Source organism: Entelurus aequoreus, linkage group LG09 (genome assembly GCF_033978785.1).
Source record: "Entelurus aequoreus isolate RoL-2023_Sb linkage group LG09, RoL_Eaeq_v1.1, whole genome shotgun sequence".
NCBI classification, from domain to species: Eukaryota; Metazoa; Chordata; class Actinopteri; order Syngnathiformes; family Syngnathidae; genus Entelurus; species Entelurus aequoreus.
In genome coordinates, this window is record NC_084739.1 from 4,981 (window position 1) to 14,756 (window position 9,776).

Here is a 9,776-nt window from a genome sequence, read left to right on the forward strand (position 1 = left end):
TCTGAATGATCAAGAATTAGATTTAAAAAATCTATTTTAAATATTATTTGTATTATAAAATTTTGACATATTTTTTTTTTTATAATATCTATTATAATTTTAATTTTTAATATAAGATTCTCATCTTTATATCTAAATTTTTTATTTCAAATATAATTATAATTTTTATATTATCTCTTATTTACGTGTTTATATTTTTCAATAGTATAATGTCTATTTTATTACATAATTGATATTGATTTTTTGTATATTATGATTTTTTTAAATTTTATAAATTATACTAAGTTTATTTAAATTATACTAAGTTTATTTTAAATTATACTAAGTTTATTTTAAATTATACTAAGTTTATAATAAATTTATATAATAAATTTATATAATAAATTTATTTATATAATAAATTTATTTTAAATTATTTTAAATTATTTTAAACTATTTTGAATTATAATAAATTTATTATAATTTGTATAAGAGATTTATTATAATTTGTATAATAGATTTGTTTATTTATATAATTTATTATTATTTTAATTCATATATTTTTATGATATATAATTAATTTATATTTTATAGTTTTAATGTTTTTTTTATTAAAATATTTATTATCTTATTATTTTAAAAAAAAAAAAATATTTTTATTTTAATTTTAATTGTTAGTGATAAATAAATTTTTTTTATGATTTAATTCTACTCGTAAATTTATTATAAAGAAGTATTTTTATACAATAAATCATAAACGACTTGGATTAAATTATTTTTATTTTTCCTTTGTAACAGGTTTAACTGGGCCGTATTGGCTTCAATGATTAGATTAGAAATGGCTTATCCAGGTAGTCCGTTTTTTAATGGGGATTCTTTGCGATATTTACAAGTTATGACTGCACATGGTTTAATTATGATATTTTTTGTTATCGTTCTATTTTTTTTGGTGGTTTTGCTAATTTTTTAATACCTTATCATGTAGGATCTAAAGATGTAGCTTTTCCCAGATTAAATAGTTTAGGTTTTTGAATTCAACCATGTGGTTTTTTATTAATATCAAAAGTTGGTTTTTAAGACAACAATTTTATTTATATACTGATAGTTTTCAAATTGTTAATCTAAATAATGTCAATAAATTAACATATAATATGTTTTATAATTATAATAGTAATAATAATTCAATATATATTAATAATAATAATTTTTTTAATTACTATAATTTATATAATAATATTATTAATATATGAGTATTATTTAGAAATAATTTAAAAAATATAAGAAAAAAAGTATTTTATTTCAAAATGTAGTAATGCTAGTATGACAGTTTCCGGTTGAACTTTTATTACTCCATTCTCGTCAAATTTAAGATTTACAGCATTTGGATCTCAAGATATTTTAATAATAGGTGTTATATTTGCTGGAATTTCTACAACAATATCTGTAGTAAACTTATTAGTTACAAGAAGAACTTTATCAATGCCTGGTTTAAAAAATAGAAGAGTTTTATTACCTTTTATAACAATATCATTATTATTAATGCTTAGAACGTTAGCTGTTATAACACCCGTATTAGGTTCTGCTATGATTATGTTATCATTAGATAGAAACTGACATACAAGTTTTTTTGATTATAGTTATGGTGGAGATTCTGTTCTGTTTCAACATCTTTTTTGATTTTTTGGGCATCCAGAAGTATATGTATTAATAGTTCCTGCTTTTGGTATAATAAATGAAGTTATAGGTGGATTAGCCAACAGAAGATTAGCTGCTAAACATCATATGATTTGAGCTATATATGTTATGACTTATATGGGTTTTTTAGTATGGGGTCATCATATGTATTTAATTGGATTGGATCATAGAAGTAGATCTTTATATAGTACTATAACCATAATGATATCTTTACCCGCAACTATAAAAGTAGTAAATTGAAGTTTTTCTATATTAAATGGATCTTTTACTTTTAATGTACCGGGATTAGCTTGTATTTTTTTTATATTGTTTTTTTTAGTTTCTGGATTAACCGGTATGTGATTATCCCATGTGAGTTTAAATATATCTATGCATGATACATTCTATGTAATTGCTCATTTCCATCTTATGTTATCCGGTGCAGCCGTTATGTCTATTTTTTCTGGTTTTTACTATTATTTTAATGTTTTTTTTTCTTTGCATTATTCCAAAACTCTGGGTTTATTACATATAATATATTATACAGGTGGTCAATGATTGACTTTTATTCCTATGTTTTGATTAAGTTTTTCTGGAATGCCTAGAAGAGTACATGATTATCCAGCAATTTTTATGGGTTGACACGGTATGGCTACTTCTGGCCATTTTATAACTCTAATAGGTGTTTTTTTTTTTTTATTTTATGTTTATAGAGGCACATTTAATTAAAAAAAATATGTATTATAATAAATTAATTTTTGTTAAACAAAATAATAGATTAGTATATTATTTTAAAAAATAAATTATAATGTTTAATTAATTGGAAGATTATATAGATTATAATAATACTTTTATTTTTGAAAAAGTAGTATTAGATTTTTTAGTATATGATCGTTCATTTTTATCAATGTATATTAATTATATTGAAAATTGAGGTTTTTTCAATTTGAACAACTATTTATTACATTAGTATTGTGTATTTTGCTTATAAGTTGTTTTAATATTAATAATTTTTTAAATATAAAATCAGGTTTTCAAAGCTCTTTAACTATGTTAGCTAAAGAATCAGAAAAAGAAATAATTGTTGCTGACGATTTTTTTTTTTACTTTCTTTTTTTATTTTTTTTTTTTTATTTATTTTGGTTTTAGTTTTTTAATTTTTTTATCTAAAATGGATATTATAAAATATTTTTTTTTCTTATTAATAATAATTGTTTGTTTATTATTATCTGTTCCACTTTCTATATTATATGAAAAAGGTATATTTTTTTTGATGTATTTAAGAGGAAGTTGTTCTAGTTCTATTATTTTTATAGAGTTTTTTTATGATTTTATAGCATTTTTAATAATGTTGATAAGAATTTTTATACAAAATATTAGATTTTTTATTATATTATTAAGTTTTATTGAATTTCAAGAATTTATTATAAGTTTATTTTAAAAATTTCTTTTTTTATAAAATTTTATAATTATTTATATATTTATTTATTATTTAGAGATATTCTTATATTATTTTATACATTATTTCACATGTATTTTATATTTTTATCTAATTTTTTTGCATATTTTTTTTTGATATTTTGATTGTATTCTTTTTTATATAGTACATTTTTTAAAATTAAATTAGAAAAATTCTTTTATAAAAAAACTAGTTAAAGTGGTGGCTGAATGGTTAAAGCGGTAGACTGTAAATCTATTGGGAAACCGTTATTGGTTCGAATCCAATTCACTTTAGATCAATAATTTTATAAATAAAAATAAAATTTTTAATAAATCAAGATATTCAAGAATTAGACAGTATACTAGAATTATTTTTTATATAAGTATAAATATAAATTTATTAATTTTATTTTTTAATATATCATTTTTTTTAGGTTTTAATTTTTTTATAAATTTAAAATTAATATTTTTTTTTTTTTTTCTAATAATAATTTATAATTGAACAATAAATTATATTGTAATAATTCAAATAAATTATTTTATATTTCATTTTTAATATTTAAAAATAAAAATAATATTAAACATTCTAGATTAATTATGGGATTTTCTAAATTAAATAAGAGAACAAAATCTAATAATAAATCTAATAAAATAAATAAAAGATTTGAAATTTTTTTGTTTAAAATTTATTGTAATTTTACAAAAATCAAGAAATCTAGTTTAATTATAGCATCTGTTTATAATAATATGTGATTTTTTAATTGATTTAGTGTTTGATATCATTCTAAAAAAATAAGTAAAATAAGAATAAATACTTATGCTTATAATTTAAAAAATTATTTTTATTTTATAAATAGAAAATTTAATATTGGAAAAAAAAAAAAAATAAGTATAAATGTACCTTTTATAGGATTTTATTTGAATTTTATATTTTTATTAAAAAAAAAAAATAATACTAAAAAAAAAAAAAAAATAATTTTTAAATTAAAATATTAATTTGTATTTTATATATAATAATTAATAAATTCCATGTAATTATAATTGATTTATTAATATAAAAATATTATTGACTATTCGTAAAAAAAAAATATTAAAAATTTCAAATTTTATTAAATATAAAAATTTTTATTATAAAATTTTAATAAAAAAAAAAATTAATATATATGGTTTTTTTTTAAATTTTTTTATTTTATATATTAAAATTTATAATGGATATAAATTTTCTTTATTGAAGTGTAATTGATGAAATAGTTTTGATAATGTTGGATTTTATACAATAACTAGAAAACCATTTTTTTTTTTAAAAAAAAAAAAAAAAAGATAATTAATAATATTTAATTATTTATACAATATTCACATTAAAAAAAAAAAAAAATTTAATTTTAATATTTGTACAATAAATTTCGGTCCCCAACATCCGGCAGCTCATGGTGTATTAAGAATTATTTTAAAATTAAATAATGAAGTAATTAAAAATATAGATATTCATATAGGGTTATTACATAGAGGATCCGAGTTTTTAATTGAAAATAAATTAAATTTTTATAAATCTTTACCATATTTTGATAGAATGGATTATGTTTCAATGCTTTGTCAAGAACACGGATTTTGTTCTAGTGTTGAAAATATTTTTTTATATTCTCCACGTTATATTACTTTAATTTTTAGAACTTTATTTGATGAGGTTACAAGAATTTTAAATCATTTATTAGCCATAAGTTGTCACGCTTTAGATTTAGGCAGTATGACACCTTTATTTTGATTTTTTGAGGAAAGAGAAAATTTTATGGAAATTTATGAAAATATTTCCGGTGCTAGATTTCATGCTGCCTTATATTTACCGTTTATCTCATTTAGTTATTTTAATTTTATTTTATTTAAATTAATATCTTTTATTAGGTCTTTTATTTTTTCTATAAACGAATTTTTTAATATAGTAAATATAAATGGCATTTTTAAAAAACGAACTGTAGGAATTGGCGGTTTGAATTATAGTGATTGTAATATTTATAATTTATCTGGTATATTAGCTAGAAGTGTTGGATTAAAATTGGATTTAAGAATTTTTAATAATTCTAGTATTTATTATGGTATATATAATTCTTTATATTTTAATAGTTTTATATCACCAATAGGTGACAATTACAGTAGGTTAAATATAAGACTAGTTGAAATTCTAGAAAGTTGTAAAATAATAAATGATTTAATTTTAATTTTGAATAACATTCCTTATAATACAGCTATTTCTAATGCTATAAATAAAAAAATATCAATGGAAACAACAATTGTAAAATTTATTAGTTGAATAGAATTAAAAACTATAAAAAAAAACTCTAGTTCATTTTCTTTAATTGAATCTCCTAAAGGTTCATTCGGTGTTTCACTATCTTTAATATTTAATAATTTATATAAATGTAAAATACGGTCACCTTCTTATTTTAGTCTTGAATTTTTAAATAAACTAGCTATAAATTACATGTTAGCTGATTTAGTTTCTATAATAGGTACTATTGATGTTGTTTTTGGTGAAGTTGATAGATAATTTATAATTATAACTAAAAAAAAAAACTTTATAGTACTAAAATTATATTATTGTTCATTATTAAAAAAAAAAAATATAATATTAAATTTAAAAAATATATTTTTTTTTAAAATTTTTTATTCTTTTTCAAAAAATGGATTTTCTTTAAAAATTTATAATATATTTAATAAATACATGTATATTAATATTTATAATTTTATATATAATTTAGCAAATATTTTTTTGCATAATAATAATACAAAATCAGTTTTTATTATTAAAATAAAAAAACAAAGAGTAAAAAAAAAAATTAAAAAAAATTTAATTGGAAAGTATTGTATTAAAAGTAATAGATTTTATATGATATATAAAATTTTAAAGTATTTTTTACAATTTTTAAAATTATCAATTTATAGGAAATTAATTTTTTTTTTTAAAAATATAAATATATATATAAAATTAATTTATTTAATAATAAATAAATCGAATATGTTTTTATTGATAATGTTAGTTATATCTGCTTTTAAAATTTTAGTATTGGGTGGTTCTGTTTTACCTATATCAGGAGCAGCTATAAGTACAGGTATTTTATTTTCTAGTTATAATTTAGCTGTTTCAAGAAATCCAGAAGAATCTGAAGGTTTATTTAATACAACTTTAATGGCATTTGCACTTATAGAAACTTTTGTTTTTTTAAGTATAATATTAGGTATTGTTGTATATTTTTTATAATATAATTTATTAATTTACAATGATTTTATATATTAAATTTTTTTTTTTTTTATGTTTTGGTATATTATCTAGAGGTTTATTACCTAGATATAAAATAAATTATTTAGGAAAGGTTTTGTGATCATATGGGTTTTTAATTATTTTTATATATTATTCTTTATTTTTTATAATTTTATACATATTTGAATAACTCAGTGGTAGAGTGTTAGGCTGAAAACCTAAAAGTCGTTGGTTCGAATCCAATTTCAAATATATTATATATATATTTACTTTTAATAACATTATCAATAGTTTCTCTATAATTAAAAATTTAATAAATTTAGATTTATTAAAATTATTTAATTATAAAAATTTAGTAGTTTTAGATTTTTTTTTTTTATTTAATTTAAAAGGTGTTTTTTTATATAGAATTTTTTTTTTCTATAATTTAAATATTATTAATTATTTATATTCATTTAAATATTTAAAAAAATTATTAAATTTTATAAAAAGAAGAGGGGGTAATTCTTTATTTTCAGATATATTTAATTTTTTTCATTACTCAATAAATTATGTTTATTTAAAATTTATCAATTTTTTGTTATTTGGTTTATCTTTTTTATTATCTTATAATCATTTTAAAAAACATAGATTTATTTTAAATTTGTATAGAAGATTGTTGTATAATAAAATCGATAATTTTAATATATTATTTAAAATAAAAGGAAAAATAGGTTTAGGTGGTAGTGTAAGAAAAAGATCTTTTAAAATATATAAATATTCCACTAAATTATCTAATAATTCAGAATTTTGTTTTAAAATAGAAAAAAAATTACAAGCTTGAACCCATACTGGATGTTTAGGTTTGGTTTGTTTAATTTATTGGGATCTATATTATTATTAATTATTATTTTTAGTATATTGTGTTTTACTATGATATTCTGGTTATTAGTTATTTCTACTAGATTTTTTAAACAAACAAATTTATTTTCTTCTTCATTTATTAATTTTGAATGTGGTTTTTTAAATTACGAAAGTATTGAAGTTTTTTATAATAAATCCATTATATTATTAAGTATTTTTTTTATAATGTATGATTTAGAATTTTTATTAATTCTACCGTTTGGTGTTTTTTCAATTTATACTAATTATTTTTTTATTATTATTTTTATTATTATTATTATTATATTTATTATACCACTATATTTTGATATAGTACTTAATTATAGTGAATGAATAATTTATTATTAATAAAAGTACAATTATGGAATATTCTTAATAATATATAATAATATTTATTGTAAAGTACCGCGAGGGAAAATTCATATATTAAATATTTTAAATTTTATGCATATATACACATATAGTTTTACGCTATATGGTACCTTTTGTATAATGGACCAATAATTTAATAATTAAGCAAGCATATTTTTATGCGTATTTAAATAATTTAGTTTAATTATGACCCGAAACTAAACGATCTATTATTGAACAGACTGATAGCAATGCTTGAGGGTCGTATTCGTAAGTGTTGCAAAACTTTGAAATGATTTAATAATAGGGGTGAAAGGCTTATCAAGTTTAGTTATAGCTGGTTCTCTACGAAATATATTTTAGTATATATATAATGTAGGTAAAGTTAAATCTAATAATTACATTATTTAAATTAAATCAGTCTATCGATGCTAAGATCGATTGACTAGAGGGAAACAGCCCAGAATGGTAATTAAGGTTTTTAAAAATATTTAGTTAAAAACATACTATTAATTATAATAGTGGACTTGGAGGTGGCCTTCTATTAAAGATAGTGTAATAACTCATATAAAATTAATAGTATAGTTTATAATGTTTGAAATAAAATATTTACCGAAATTCCATAATTTAGGTAGTAGAGCGTACTTTAAATTATACTATTTTGTAAAAAATATATATATATAAGTAATGATAATATTGGTATGAGTAATAATATTTTTTAAATTAAAATAATTAAGCCTAACATTTATTAAATTGATAAACGTTTAATAATAATTCGGTTATATAGCGATTGTTAATATTCATTAACCGTATGGCCGACATAGGTAGGTAATAAAATTATAGGGGTAACAATTTTAAAGGAACTCGGCAAAATGGTTTTGTAACTTCGGGATAAAAAACTCTATAGAAAAAAATTGGGGGTAGCGACTGTTTATTAAAAACATAAGACTTTGATATAAAAAATTATAAAGTCTGACATCTGCCCAGTGCTGTTAGTATAACAAAAATTGTGTTAGCAATTTTATAAAACACAGTAAACGGCGGCCGTAATCCTGACGGTCCTAAGGTAGCAAAATCCCTTGACGGGTAAGTTCCGTCCTGCACGAACGATGTAACGACTGCCCCGCTGTCTCTAGAATTGACCCTATGAAATTGAATTTATCGTGAAGATGCGATTATATACAGCTAGACGGAGAGACCCTATGCACCTTTACTGTTATTATTTATATATTATATTTTATAATTATAGAAATTTGGTTTATTTAAATTTGGAAAACCAATATTATTATTATATATATATATTGATATAAAAGACAGTTTAGCTGGGGCGGTAACCTCCTAAATAGTAACGGAGGTGAGTAATTTGATTTAAATTCATATTAATGTTAATTCTAAAAATTGTAAATCTTGATTATTTTAATAACAATTAAAATAAGGATTAAAGTCTATTTAGTGATCCGATTTTATCAAGAATGTAAAATCGAATATCGAATAAAAGGTACGCTAGGGATAACAGGCTAATGATATTTTGAAGTTCCTATTTAATATGTCGTTTGGCACCTCGATGTCGGCTCATCATATCCTAATGGTGCATAAGCTATTAAGGGTTAGGCTGTTCGCCTATAAAAATGGTACGTGAGCTGGGTTTAGAACGTTGTGAGACAGTTTGGTCCCTATCTACTGTATATTAAATACTTATTAATTTCACTTAGTACGAGAGGACCGGTGTAAGCATACATATAGTAAAGGCGGTTGTTCAGCCTATTAGCCAAAGTATGCAATTTAATATTAAAAAATTATAATAAGTATTTATAAAAATATAATAAAATAACATTAAATAATTTTTTATAAAATATATAAATATATAATATAAAATATTATAATTTTAATGCATAAAATAATATAAAATATATTATTATTATTAATGAACGGAAACATCTTAGTAATTATATAATAGTAGGTGAGATTACATTATATAATTAGTTTAGTATAATCATAGAGGAAATCCTGTAATACTAATTAATAATAATAAGCTTATTTATTTTAATAAATTTATTTTTTTTTTTTATTATAATTATTTTAATTTTTATAAAATATTATTTTTTGAAAGATTTTTTTAAATTTTATAATAAATTTTCAATTTTATTATTATTATTTAATATTATATATATATATATATTATATATTTATAGTTTTA

At 18.8% G+C, this 9,776-nt stretch overlaps 2 non-coding genes across 2 annotated transcripts; both read left to right on the forward strand.

The window, feature by feature from the left end:
• The first annotated feature begins 3,307 nt into the window (after nt 1-3,307).
• Nucleotides 3,308-3,387, forward strand: trnay-gua (transfer RNA tyrosine (anticodon GUA)). Its single transcript has one exon. It is a non-coding gene; the product is annotated as a tRNA-Tyr (tRNA).
• Nucleotides 3,388-6,526: 3,139 nt separating this feature from the next.
• On the forward strand, nt 6,527-6,598 carry trnaf-gaa (transfer RNA phenylalanine (anticodon GAA)). The gene has a single exon. It is a non-coding gene; the product is annotated as a tRNA-Phe (tRNA).
• The last annotated feature ends 3,178 nt before the right edge of the window (nt 6,599-9,776 follow it).